General features: G+C 35.1%; 1 long non-coding RNA gene across 2 annotated transcripts in view; it reads right to left on the bottom strand.

The window, feature by feature from the left end:
- Positions 1–14,972, bottom strand: part of LOC125964201 (uncharacterized) — a 343,736-nt gene that overhangs the window by 55,732 nt on the left and 273,032 nt on the right. For both annotated transcript variants that reach the window (XR_007476938.1, XR_007476939.1), the window contains one exon: positions 1,726–1,773. This is a non-coding gene — a long non-coding RNA (uncharacterized LOC125964201). The remainder of the gene's footprint in view (positions 1–1,725; positions 1,774–14,972) is intronic.

Here is a 14,972-nt window from a genome sequence, read left to right as displayed (position 1 = left end):
TTTGACTTTCAAAACACAACAGTAAGCTAGTAAGTCTAGTCACTAGTATACCCTTTCTTGAAGCACCAACTATTTGATACAGTGAAGGAAAGTCCCAGAACTAAATGACTTAGAGTGGATAAACACAAAAATCTGAGGAAACATTTTCAAAATAATTGTAACTATCGTACATAAAGAAACATATAATCAAATGAATATATCACCATAAATACCATATAAGTGTACATTTCAGTGTGGTGCTTATGTATTCAAGCTATCTTCCTTTGATAATTATTGAACTGATAGGTATGGGCTAGAGTCTGCTGAAGCTCCTTTTAAAGTCATTTCAGTTTAGGTATTTTTCTTTTGATTATTAAGTCCTTTAGTTGTGTTTCCTAAATGTTGGCAGGTTTTTGTCTCATATTTCTAAAATAGTCCTAAAATCTACAATCAACACACATCTGGATAACATAACTTAACAAAATTGGCCAAAGACAGAAAACACTTTCTGTGTGGTCCTAAAACTATTATTACTAACAATTTTTAAAGAATGGTATCCATATATATTTTACAGTCAATGAACATTAGTTAAATTATTATTGTGCTGAATAAAAATATTACATACTGCATGATTCCTTTGATATAGTATTACATTCTCAAAGTGACAAAACCATACTGACGGACATTGATCAGTGGTTGCCAGTGGTTAGTTTGGAGAGAAGGTGTGACTGTAAAGGGAAAGCACAAGCGAGCTCTGTAGTGATGGGAACTGTTCTGTGTCCCAATTATGGTGTTAGTTACACAAATCTATACATGTGTTAAGTTCTATGGAACTGTACACCATAAATATATATCTATGATGTAGAATAATTTAAATAATTAGTATAGTAAAATTTCTTTGTTATATTTACTTTCATTTAGGTCATTCATTTTTATGTCAATAAACAGAAACATAAAAATAATCTAAACATCAGTGAAAGAAGAAAAATATAAAACAGGTGGAATCATAACAGAAAGATTATTGAGGCAAATATAATTATTGAAAATTTATGATGTGTCAGACAATTTGCTAGATGTTCAATATTAAAGTGCTTGTGTGTGTGTGTGTGTGTGTGTGTGTGTGTGTTGGTGTACAGAGAGATAATTAAACCTAATCAATCTGTAGCTTTGGCATTTTTCAATTTAAATATAACAAGCTTGAGATGAAGAGCAGTTTTAAGTTTAGCAAATTCTGATTTGCTTAAAAGATCCATGCAAGGTTTGACTATTGGCATACATCATACTTGATTTGAGCCTGCTTTTATTTCTAGATACTGCAACTATTCCCTCTATACGTAACAAATCTGTAGCTATTGCTAGCTTATTTCAAAACCTCAAAGGAACAATCACATCTTATCCGTGGCAACAGTAACTTGGAAACATACCATTTAACAGGTAAACCACAGACGAGCAACATTTGTTAAAAATTCAGAATCTCAGGCCTCAGCTCAGACACGTTAAATCAGAATCTATATTTACACAGATAGCCAGTGGTTTGTCTGCATAATAAAGTTAGAGAATATGGACCTAGGTTAACCTGTAGTTCTATAAATTTGGCAACCAAATAATAACTGATGGTCATGGCTCTACCTGCAAAATGGACTTGTTTCTCTCCATTACATGCCAAAATTTTCTTTGAGAAACTGTCATCATGTCCTACTTGATCTAATTCAATTAAAACTATTTAGTGATACCATTTCCACTTACCTTCTCTTCAAACATTGCTCTGTCAAGCAGCAGCCAGAGTGATCTTTTCTAAAAAGAAAAGGTCATGCACTTCTGATTAAAATATTTCAAAAATCCCCACACATTTCTGTTCTAGTCATCTACTTCTGCATAACAAATCATCCAACAACATAGTGGCATAAAACAACCACCATTTTATTACAAAGATTCTTGGTTCAGAATTTCAAAAAGCACATAGCATAAATACTTCTTAAATTCTTTATGATATCTGGGCTTTCATTCTGGGTGACTGAAAGAGCTACAGGTGTTCTGCATGGCTGGAGACTAGGACAACCGGGTCTGTAGCATCCATTTTTGTGGTGTTTTCCTCACACACATATCTAGTGCCTGAGCAAGGATGGTGGAAGGACTGGACAGCAGGATGGTACCAGGGTACACAAACTTCTGACACAGTAACTAAGAGCTGCAAGAGCAAATGTTCCCAGTGGCCAAGGCAGATACTGCACAACCATTTATGACCTAGTTATGGTCATGGAAGTCTCATAGAGTCACTTCCACTATATTGGTAAAAGGAGTCACAAGTCTGGCCATATTTATCAGGAGTGGCCGTAAATCCTACTTCAACATTAGAGGAGTGTCAAAGAACACCTATCAAGTTTTAAAACGATCACAGTACACCTTCTGGACAAAAATTTTTTATAGTCTTCCCAAATGAAAAATGCACTTGCCTTTCCCCAGACCTCAAATAGTTGTACTCCTTTTTAAAGTAATATTATCATTAAGTGAAATCCAGAATAAAAGGGATTGAAATGTGTAAGCTGGCTTTCTGCAGAAAGAAGCATGGAGACTTTTAATCTTACAAAATGTCTTCTTTTAGTCAAAGCTGATAAAATTCTTATAAGAATGTTTTGGGTCTCTTAAGTATCGGTTAGACTCCATCAGACACACGTCACTCATACAAATCTTTTAAGATACTCCCTTCTCCATCTTGATCTCCTTTGAAGCTTCTCTGCAACACAACTCTTAAGATTTGCAGAAGCTCTCTTGTTTAGTGAAGTGGATTTAAAAATCATGACAACATTCATAGAAGACCTTTTGTCTATTTAAAAATATTTTTGAGACAACACCTTAAATCTTTACAAGGTCTTAAAAAGAGTTTTATTTATTGTGCATTCAATTTTTACCCTGAGAACACATTTTCCTGACAATAACCTCGATTTTCCATTTACCCTGTGACCAATAAAACACTAAGATCTACCAGTAATATTTCTAAGATAAGCTAAAGTGGAATTTCTGATAGAAATATCATGGATAAAATTGTCTACACAGAAAACCTAAAATATAAACCTAAAACCTAAAATATAAATTTTTGCATAATATCAAAAGCTATTTGAATATAAACTAGGCCTTATAAAATACAAGAGGCATACATAAACAACATATAATACATACGCATATAGAATTTAAAAGGCAGTACATTTAAGAAACTACATGAGGGCTTATACTAACTGAGAAAGGGAGTCACTGCATGTGATTTGGAGATAAAGGCTGACATAACTTGGAGATAAAGGCTGACTGAACAACGTGAAATATCTGAGGAAAATTTACAATATCAACACTATGCCAAAAATTCCCTAGTGATTCCATTTCTTGTTTCAGACACAAATTGGACCCAAAATTAGCATATTCTGATTTCCCCATTTCTGTGTTTTTATTTTTTATTTATTTACTTTTTTAACACCTTTATTGGAGTATAATTGCTTTACAATGGTGTGTTAGTTTCTGCTTTATAACAAAGTGAATCAGTTATACATATATTCTCATATCTCTTCCTTCTTGCATCTCCCTCCCTCCCACCCTCCCTGTCCCACCCATCTAGGTGGTCACAAAGCATTGAGCTGATCTCCCAGTACCATGCGGTTGCTTCCCACTATCTATTTTACATTTGGTAGTGTATATATGTCCATGCCACTCTCTCACTTCATCCCAGTTTACACTTCCCTCCCTGTGTCCTCAAGTCCATTCTCTACGTCTGCGTCCTTATACCTGTCCTGCCCATAGGTTTGTCAGAACCTTTTTTTTTCTTAGATTCCAAATATATGTGTCAGCATACAGTATTGTTTTTCTCTTTCTGACTTACTTCACTCTGTATGACAGACTCTAGGTCCATCCACCTCACTACAAATTACTCAATTTCGTTTCTTTTTATGGCTGAGTAATATTGCCTTGCATATATGTGCCACATCTTCTTTATCCATTCACCTGTCCATGGACACTTAGGTTGCTTCCATGTCCTGGCTATTATAAATAGTGCTGCAATGAACATTGTGGTACATGACTCGTTTTGAATTATGGTTTTCGCAGGGTATATGCCCAGTACTGGGAATCCTGGGTCATATGGTAGTTCTATTTTTAGTTTTTTAAGAAACCTCCATACTGTTCTCCATAGGGACTGTATCAATTTACATTCCCACCAAAGTTCAAGACGGTTCCCCTTTCTCCACACCCTCTCCAGCATTTATTGTTTGTAGATTTCCTGATGATGGCCATTTCTTCCTGGTGTGAGGTGATACCTCATGGTAGTTTTGATGTGCATTACTCTAATAACTAGTGATGTTGAGCATCTTTTCATGTGTTTGTTGGCCATCTGTATATCTTCTTTGGAGAAATGTCTATTTAGGTCTTCGGCCCATTTTTGGATTGGGTTGTTTGTTTTTTTGATATTGACCTGCATGAGCTGCATGTGTATTTTGGAGATAAATCCTTTGTCAGTTGCTTCGTTTGCAAATATTTTCTCCCATTCTGAAGGTTGTCTTTTTGTCTTGTTTATGGTTTCCTTTGCTGTGCAAAAGCTTTTAAGTTTCATTACATCCCATTTTTAAATTTTGGTTTTTACTTCCATTTCTCTAAGAGGTGGCTCAAAAAGGATCTTGCTGTGATTTATGCCACAGGGTGTTCTGCCAATGTTTTCCTTTAAGAGTTTTATAGTGTCTGGCCTTACACTTAGGTCTTTAATCCATTTTGAGTTTATTTTTGTGAATGGTGTTAGTGTTCTAATTTCATTCCTTTACATGTAGCGAACTAGTTTTTCCAGCGCCACTTATTGAAGACACTATCTTTTCTCCATTGTATATTCTTGCCTCTGTTATCAAAGATAAGGTGATCATCTGTGCGTGAGTTTATCTCTGGCCTTTCTATCTTGTTCAATTGATCTATATTTCTGTTTTTTTGTGCCAGTACCATACTGTTTTGATTACTGTAGCTTTGTAGTATAGTCTACTGAAGTATAGACTGTAGTATATACTGTAGTATAGTCTCCCTGAAGTCAGGGAGCCTGATTCCTCCAGCTCTGTTTTTCATTCTCAAGATAGCTTTGGCTATTCAGGGTCTTTTGTGTTTCCACACAAATTGTGAAAATTTTTGTTCTATTCTGTGAAAAATGCCATTGGAGTTTCATAGGGATTGCATTGAATCTGTAGATTGTTTTAGATAATATAGTCATTTTCACAATATTGATTTTTCCAATCCAAGAACATGGTATATCTCTCCATCTGTTGGTATCATCTTTAATTTCTTCCATCAGTGTCTTATAGTTTTCTGCAAACAGGTTTTGTCTCCTTAGGTAGGTTTGTTCCTAGGTATATTGTTCTTTTTGTTGCAATGGTAACAGGTTGTCCATTTTATTGGCATAGAGTTGCCTGTAGTAATCTCTCATGATCTTTTGTATTTCTGCAGTGTCAGTTGTTACTTTTCCTTTTTCATTTCTAATTCTATTGATTTGAGTCTTCCTCCTTGTTTTCTTGATGAGTCTGGCTAAGGGTTTATCAATTTTGTTTATCTTCTTGAAGAACCTGCTTTTAGTTTTATTGGTCTTTGCTATTGTTTCCTTCATTTCTTTTTCATTTATTTCTAATCTGATATTTATGATTTCTTTCCTTCTGCTAACTTAGGGTTTTGGTTGTTCTTTCTCTAATTGCCTTAGGTGTAAAGTTAGGCTGTTTATTTGAGAGTTTTCTTGTTTCTTGAGGTAGGACTGTATTGCTATAAACTTCCCTCTTAGAACTGCTTTTGCTGCATCCCATAAGTTTTTGGCCATCATGTTTTCATTGTCATTTGTTTCTAGGTATTTTTTGATTTTCTCTTTGATTTCTTCAGTGATGTCTTGGTAATTTAGTATCATATTGTTTAGCTGCCATGTGTTTGTATTTTTCACAGTTTTTTTTCCTGTAATTGATATCTAGTCTCAGAGCATTGTGGTCGGAAGAGATACTTGATATGATTTCAATTTTCGTAAATTTACCAAGGCTTGATTTGTGACCCAAGATATCATCTATCCTGGAGAATGTTCCATGAGCTCTTGAGAAGAACGTATATTCTGTTGTTTTTGGATGGAATGTGCTATAAATATCAATTAAGTCCATCTTGTTTAATGTGTCATTTAAAGCTTGTGTTTCCTTACTTATTTTCACTTTGGATGACCTGTCCATTGGTGGGAGTGGAGTGTTAAAGTCCCCTACTATTATTGCGTTACTGTCAATTTCCCCTTTTATGTCTGTTAGCATTTGCCTTATGTATTGAGGTGCTCCTATGTCAGGTGCATAAATATTTATAATTGTTATATCTTCTTCTTGGATTGATCCCTTGATCATCATGTAGTGTCCTTCTTTGTCTCTTGTAATAGTCTTTATTTTAAAGTCTATTTTGTCTGATATGAGAATTGCTACTCCAGCTTTCTTTTGATTTCCATTTGCATGGAATATCTTTTTCCATACCCTCACTTTCAGTCTGTATGTGTCCCTAGGTCTGAAGTGCGTCTCTTGTAGACAACATATATACGGGTCTTGTTTTTTGATCCATTCAGCTGGTCTATGTCTTTTGGTTGGATCATTTAATCCAATTACATTTAAGGTAGTTATCAATATGTATGTTCCTTATACCATTCTCTTAATTCTTTTGGGTTTGTTATTGTAGGTCTTTTCCTTCTCTTGTGTTTCCTGCCTAGAGAAGTTCCTTAGCATTTGTTGTAAAGCTGGTTTGGTGGTGCTGAATTCTCTTAACTTTTGTTTGTCTGTAAAGGTTTTAATTTCTCTAATCTGAATGAGATCCTTGCTGAGTAGAGTAATGTTGGTTGTATGTTTTTCCCTTTCATCACTTTAAATATGTCCTGCCACTCCCTTCTGGCTTGCAGAGTTTCTGCTGAAAGATCAGCTGTTAATCTTATGGGGATTCCCTTGTATGTTATTTGTTGTTTTTCCCTTGTTACTTTTAATATTTTTTCTTTGGATTTAATTTTTGATAGTCTGATTAATATTTGTCTTGGCATGTTTTTCCTTGGATTTATCGTCTATGGGACTCTCTGCACTTCCTGGATACGATTATTTCGTTTCCCATATTAGCGAAGTTTTCAACTATAATCTCTTCTAATATTTTTGCAGACCCTTTCTTCTTCTCTTATTCTTTTGGGACCCCTATTATTCAAATGTTGGTGCATTTAATGTTTTCCCAGAGGTCTCTGAGACTGTCCTCAATCCCTTTCATTGTTTTTTCTCTATTCTGCTCTGTGGTAATAATTTCCACTATTTTATCTTCCAGGCCACTTATCCGTTCTTCTGTGTCAGGTATTCTGCCATTGATTCCTTCTAGAGAATTTTTAATTTCATTTATTGTGTTGTTCATCATAGATTTTTTTGCTCTTTAGTTCTTCTAGGTACTTGTTAAATGTTTCTTGTATTTTCTCCATTCTACTTCCAAGATTTTGGATCATCTTTACTATCACTACTCTGAATTCTTTTTCAGGTAGACTGCCTATTTCCTCTTCATTTGTTTTGTCTGGTAGGTTTTTACCTTGCTCCTTCATCTGCTGTGTGTTTCTCTGTCTTCTCATTTTGCTTAACTTACTGTGTTTGGGGTCTCCTTTTTGCAGGCTACAGGTTCATAGTTCCCGTTGTTTTTGGTGTCTGCCCCCAGTGGCTAAGGCTGGTTCAGTGGATTGTGTAGGCTTCTTGGTGGAGGGGACTGGTGCCTGTGTTCTGGTGGACGAAGCTGGGTCTTGTCTTTCTGGTGGGCAGGACCAGGTCCATGGTGTGTTTTGGGGTGTCTGTGAACGTACTGTGATTTTAGGCAACCTTTCTGCTAATGGGTGGCATTGTGTTCCTGTCTTGCTAGTTGATTGGGGGGTTCTGGCTGACTCAGGCTGGGGGAACCGAGGGGTATGGAATGCAGGATGAGCCTGTGGCGGCAGAGGCCATTGTGACATTGCAACAGGCTGAGGTGTGCCATGTGTTCTCCCGGAGGAAGTTGTCCCCTGATCACGGGACCCTGGCAGTGGCGGGCTGCACAAACTCCCGAGAAGGGAGGTGTGGATAGTGACCCGTCCTTGCACACAGGCTTCTTGGTGGCTGCAGCAGCAGCCTTAGTGTTTCATGCTGTCTCTGGTGTCCCTTCTGATAGCCACGGTTCGTGCCCATCTCTGGAGCTCTTTTAGGTGGGCTCTGAATCTCTTCTCCTCATGCACCCCAAAACAATGTTCTCTTGAATCTTAGGCAGTTCCACACTTTTTCCCAGACTCCCTCCTGGCTAGCTCTGGCACACTAGTCCCCTTCAGGCTGTGTTCATGCAGCCAACACCAGTCCTCTCCCTGGGATCTGACCTCCGAAGCCTGAGCCTCAGCTCCCAGCCCCCACCCGCCCCGGTGGGTGAGCAGACAAGCCTCTCGGGCTGGTGAGTGCTGGTCAGCACCAATCCTCTGTGCGGGAATCTCTCTGCTTTGCCTTCCGCACCCCTGTTGCTGCGCTCTCCTCCGTGGCTCCGAAGCTTCCCCCACCCACCCACACCCCAGTCTCTGCCAGTGGAGGGACTTCCTAGTGTGTGGAAACTTTTCCTCCTTCACAGCTCCCTCCCAGAGGTGCAGGTCCCATCCCTATTCTTTTGCCTCTGTTTTTTCATTTTTATTTTGCCCTACCAAGGTACATGGGGCGTTTTTTGCCTTCTGTGAAGTTTGAGTTCTTCTGACAACGTTCAGTAAGTGTTCTGTAGGAGCTGTTCCTCATGTAGATGTATTTTTGATGTATTTTTGGGGAGGAAGGTGATCTCCATGTCTTACTCCTCCACCATCTTGAAGGTCCTCTCCCATTTCTGTGTTTATAAATGAATAACTTTACCACTCTTGGCTTCTGTTTCCCAAATCAACCTCAAACCTCATCCTACTGTTCTTGAAACAATGTGGCTCTGTATTCCTTTTATTTTAAGCTATATTATACTTAAAGTTTTGATACAAAATTTGACAATTATTTCTTTGCTATATTTTTATGTGATATGCTTTCATGTTTATTCCAACTTTATATAATTATACACCATGAAAACAGTTGGCAAAAGAACCATAATGATGAATATTTCAATGCTGATCTTGATCTTAAGATCTGCAACAAACTTATCTTATAAATTTGCACTTAATTTATCTTACTATATAAGATTGAGTAATAAATTAGTAAGCAAGTAAAATACATTATTCGCATAAAACACCAGTACTAATGCTATTCATGATAGAACATCTTTCTCACTCTCACCAAGTTATAAACACTGAAACACCTCCACTCAGCAGGTTAAGTGTGATATACACAGTGAGTAAATTTTGACCAATTTGACATTGTTAGGATTCTTCAATCTGCAAAAATCTAGAGCTGATTTTGTTGCTCTTATACCGGAAAAACTATAGGTGTATATTTTGAGAAGGCAAATAAGTGATGAATTCAAGAAATGCTCTAGCTAAAGCACTGGTATCAAGAGGGCCTGGTAATGCTCCATCATAAGATGCACCATTTTCCTTCCCTACATTTTGTTGTATCCTTCATTTAGTCCAAATATACCTTAATTTCCATCAGTAGACGGACCCATGTTTTAATCCTGACCTCTAAGTTGGCTATTGGCTATGTCCCAACCAGGAAGTTTTCTCCTTTTATTGTAAAACATATTGATTACAGGATTACAAACATGAATTGGATTTTACATTCTTTCTTAAATATAATTCTAAAATATTAAAAAAAATTATAATGAAACATATTGTAAAACATATTGATTACAGGATTACAAACATGAATTGGATTTTACATTCTTTCTTAAATATAATTCTAAAATATTTTAAAAAATTATAATTAACTAAAGAGAACACAAAACTTGTTTACTTGGATAAAAAACAGGGAAGTAGGAAAAGAGAATTTCTGTAGACCACTACCCTTCTAATGCATTATTTTGCTTAGGCTGTATCTTCTTGTTGTATGTAAATACAAGACTTACATATTTGATTAATTATTTCATTACCAAAATTATCCTTATTAAGAAAATGCTTAAGTATTTAAATTCAAGATGATGAAATAATAAAAGAGATGATGACAAAAGTATAAAATGTCTTCAATGAACTTCATACAAAAATAGAACACTAAGATCTCAAGAGCTATAGTCAGAGACAGCCAGTGTTATCTCCATGAAGTATTAACAAAATAATGTCCTTCTTGACTTTTAGTCCATGGGGTTATTTTACAGGTTTTTTTCAAAGACAAACTATTCTTCTTTAATTAAAAAAATAAATTAAATGTATTTAGTTGCAATTACACAGTTAAATGAATGGAATGGAGATACAGGTGGAAGATGAGCAAAAAGGAAAGAGAGAAATGCCATTGTGATCTGTTTTATAAATGGGCATTTACAGCTCCAAAGGAACAAAGAACAGGTAACTAACAATTGTGGGAAGGTTTTGGCATTTGTCTTTTCCTGAAATATATTTCTGTAATGAATAAAAAAATTGAAATAATCTAATATTTTTTCAAGCTGTGTTAAAATTAAGAAACGCTCACATTATGATTTGGTATAACAGAATAATAATTAAAGATTTATTTATCTTCAAGCAAATGCAGCAACCATAAAGTCTTAGAATTGCTGAGTTTGGGGTATCTCAAGCAACGTAATTGCCAACTAACACTAGTCAGGATATCATTCAAGAACTACAGTATTCTGCTTTTACATATCCCATATGCTTTCCAAAATGTCCAATGTTGTATAAATATAACTAAAAACATGTTTAATGTTATGTTTTTAACATTCTTTTCTATAAATATGCAGTATTAAATTTATAATTGTAAGAAATGCCAAATGAACAGACTGAATATTGCAAAACTCAATCATTGCAATGACTGAATTTTACAACTGAAATCAACAAGAGAGAATATTGTCAAAAAAGAATTAACTAAAGATACTGTATTTGTATAAAGCTGATATTATGAAATGCCAGGTCTCTTGAAGTCTGAGTTTCATTTGGTTTGTGAACATTAACATATTTGTTTAAACACACTACCTATTTAAATATAACCAGTGTAGTTGTTAATGCTGTTATTATTACCCTGTGTGTGTACTTAACTGTGTACTTATAAATTTTCATATTCAAAGAGTAAACATTTAAGAAATAAAAGAAAATCCACATAAATATATGTGCTTTTTGAAAATTGAAAAATAAACAAAAACATACAGTTACCTGTGAGGAACAGGAGGAAACAAGATGGGGAGGACATGAATAGAAATTAGACTGCTCTGAATGTACCACATTTTGTAGAATTAATTTTATAAGTAGGTAAATGTTTTACATAATAATCACTCAATGTTAAAATTTATAAAGTAATTCCTAAAAATCAAAAGGTAAATAAGAGGAATAAACCCAACTTTTTGAGCTGTTTCTGCAGCCATTCCTCACAATGAAGAATTATGTAAATTGCCTTTAAATTCAATAATTTGATAGTACTTTCCTAGTGAGATATTTCTCTATGGACCAAAAGACCCTGAAAAAAAACTTGCAACTATCAAGTCTGATTATAGAGTAATTCGTATTATTAATAATATTTTCTTCTGAAGCTATTAACATCATATATGTATATACCAACAGGATGAAACAAGTAATTCATCATGACGATGTTATTAGGAACCAAGATTTTTACCTTAAGGTAAAATAGATGCAACTATAAAATAAATAATTTAAGAAAAAACAAAAATCCTGAATTCTTATTTGAATTTCAAACATCAATTTAAACTCATAGTATAATAATAGACACACATAATTTCTCGTTTTATCCATTAAAACTATGTAGAGGACCTCCCTGGTGGCGCAGTGGTTAAGAATCTACCTGCATTAACAGGTTTGATCCCTGTTCCGGGAAGATCCCACTTGCCGCGGAGCAACTAAGCCCGTGTGCCACAACTCCTGAGCCTGTGCTCTAGAGCCTGCATGCCACAATTACTGAGCCCACACGCCACAACTACTGAAGCCTGCATCACTACAGCCCATGTTCCGCAACAAGAGAAGCCACCACTATGAGAAGCCTGTGCACCACAATGAAGAGTAGTCCCCGCTCACCACAACTAGAGAAAGCCTGCATGCAGCAACAAAGACCCTACACAGCCAAAAAATTTTTAAAAAAATATGTAGAAACAATAATCAATAATTTAGAACAGTAGAATAAGCAGCTCATATTGTGGTCTCTAAATATAATTTTCCACTAAAAGCATTTTTTGGTATAATGACTAATTTCAGAACTGAGGCAGAAAAAGTACAAAATGAGACTGGAACATATTGTCTTAGTAAAGTAAAAGGAAGCTATCAAAGATTGATATTATTACGGGGAAAATAAGTTCAGAGTTAAAGATACATATTAAAGTTAAGTAAGGACTAATGTGAGCTAATTTTAAGAAGTTTCTACAGGCCAAAATTGGATAATTTGAGGACCAGTATGCAATATACCTGACATGGATTGAAAAACATCAGATATGTTCTTAATGACATAAAAAATAAAATGAACAAAATAAAAATTAAAAAGTACAAATTCTATTGCTCTCCACTGGAGAAAGCTAGAGAATAAATCTATTATTTTGAAAACTGTTCAGTAAATTAAAAAAATAAGTATTTAACATGCTTTTCATGTGTAAACTGCGTTCTGATAAGTTAAACATTTGATGATATGAAATTTCTCATTCTGAAAGTATTCCAGATGAAAAGTGAGGAAGGAATCATGGAGTAAGAAAAGCACCATTTGCAACATCAAGTGAAATAATGGATCTAGACAATGATCAGCACTGACTGCTAACTTCACAGAAAAGTTACTTTCCCATAAACAATGAAACAACGACAGGAAACATACACCAGCTCCTAGGAAGTGGTCTTGCTGAAAAATTGAACCAAAACCTAGTCAAATCTCTAAATCTACAAACTATTGTTTATAGGAAAACAAAAGGAGAGAGGAGTGTGCTAAATAACATCTTGGGAATACATCCACTAAAATCAAGAATATGGATGACTCAAATTTGCATTCATTATGCTCAATCACATTTCTTTGGAAAAAGCAAGTCATATGGCAAAGCACAATGACATCACACAGTGAACTACTTTTGGCCCATGAAAAGGACGTGCACGTTCTAGGAGTAATAGATAATTATAGTGAATGACATTTTCTACCATTTCCATTTCTGGTCACTGCATAATTGTGAGCAGAATTCATGTAGATTTATTTGGAAAAACAGCATGTCAAATCTACACTGCTACAAAATATCAAATATCCTGGTAGCTACTGAACCAGGGAAGGTTATCATCTAAAATATTCCAATGGTTCTCAAAAACGGGTGATCATAAAAATCACCTTGGAAGCTGAGATATGATTCTGAATATGATAGAGAATATTTCAAAAGTTAATAATATTATGCAGACAGCATTGAGAATCTTAACTTTTTTTGAGAAGAGAAAATGGAGATATACAAAGGTTATAAATGAGCATATTTCTCTGAGTTAGGGCTAGCTTAAATGTACACATAAAAGAGCATAAAGGACTTACCAAATTTAACGAAAATGGCAGACCTTTAGCCTGAAGTTTTATAAAGTTTCTCAAGTCTGAGTATAAAATTATCTTATAAGTATTCAGACCATATAAAGGTGTTAAAAAGAATGTAAATCAAAGGAGTGTGGACTTAACTGCAACAGAAAGGATAGAAGACAATGATATATTATGTACCGTTTATCAAAAGGAAAGAGCTATGATCCAATGATCATATAGTCAAGGAAAAGTGTTTAAATGCCAGCACAATATGAAGATATTTTGGAAATGCAAGAAATTTGAAATGACATAATCCAATGCAAATGCTTATGAAATCACAGTAAATGAATGAAAATGAAAACTGAAAAAGGCTTCACAGAGCTGTGTTATAAGAAATTGGTCTGGATCTAAGTGAAGAGGTAGATACAAGCAGAAATTGGATTAATTTCTTGAGTTGTAAAGATTCTTTTGTGTTTTACCAAATTTTCTGTAGTTCAGTAATGGAATACAAAGCGATGTATAGATACAAGAATGAACAGTAGTTTGTTTTCATAGGAAATGTTTTAATATTGAAAACCTTACCCAAAATATTTTGAGATACCAGCTAATGTGAAATTTTTGTAGTATATTATATGTGTGCTCAAACTAAACTTTTTTCTACCCTTGTCATTGGCAAATTAATTATTTTTCTCCTAATGTATGTAAGTTTTTTTTATGCTAACGGAGAAAGCTGCTATAGGCAAGTCCATCTTTTACTGTGTAACATAATTCAAGTAACTGTAACTAGTTCGGAGAGTAATATAATATGTAATTACTTATGGAACAGATCCAAATTATGCACCTAGCTATAAGAAATCAGATAAGAGCAGAAAGTACTAAGTGGTAAAAGGATGGCCACAAACAAAATGAAGTTCATCAGTATATCTGTTAGGAAATGAAAAAAAGAAAAGAAAATTAACCACCTAAAATTCCCTTGAAAAATAAAGCATAATGAAGGCGTGTGTTTGAACTTTGAACTAGATATCCTTTAACACGGTGCACTGAAAGTGTCATGTTGAACCAGCCAAGGATAATCTTCTCCCTGCCACCTGGTGACAAATTAACCTCTCAAAGTGAGGGGCAGGTTCTTACTACCTTGATCACATGAAAGGTAAGGACGAACAAAATATATTTTAGGAATGAACCAGTTTATTGAAACTTTCACATAAGTGAGAAGAAGCGAGCAGAGAAACAGAAAGCAAAGATATAAGTAAAAATGTAGAATGAAAGTCAACCACTGGAGCACAAAGTGCTAGTAACCTACCAAGTCTGTGTGTCCAGGGATGGAAAAGTCCAGTTGTTGCAGAAGACCAGTCTTCTCAAGTAGGCACTCAAGCGGGTCCAGATTACTGCTGGGTCCCCAACGATGAAGTGAAGACCATCCAC

Source organism: Orcinus orca, chromosome 1, assembly GCF_937001465.1.
Source record: "Orcinus orca chromosome 1, mOrcOrc1.1, whole genome shotgun sequence".
NCBI classification, from domain to species: Eukaryota; Metazoa; Chordata; class Mammalia; order Artiodactyla; family Delphinidae; genus Orcinus; species Orcinus orca.
The sequence above is the reverse complement of the archived record's forward strand: the minus strand, read 5'-3'. Positions and strand labels throughout refer to the sequence as shown.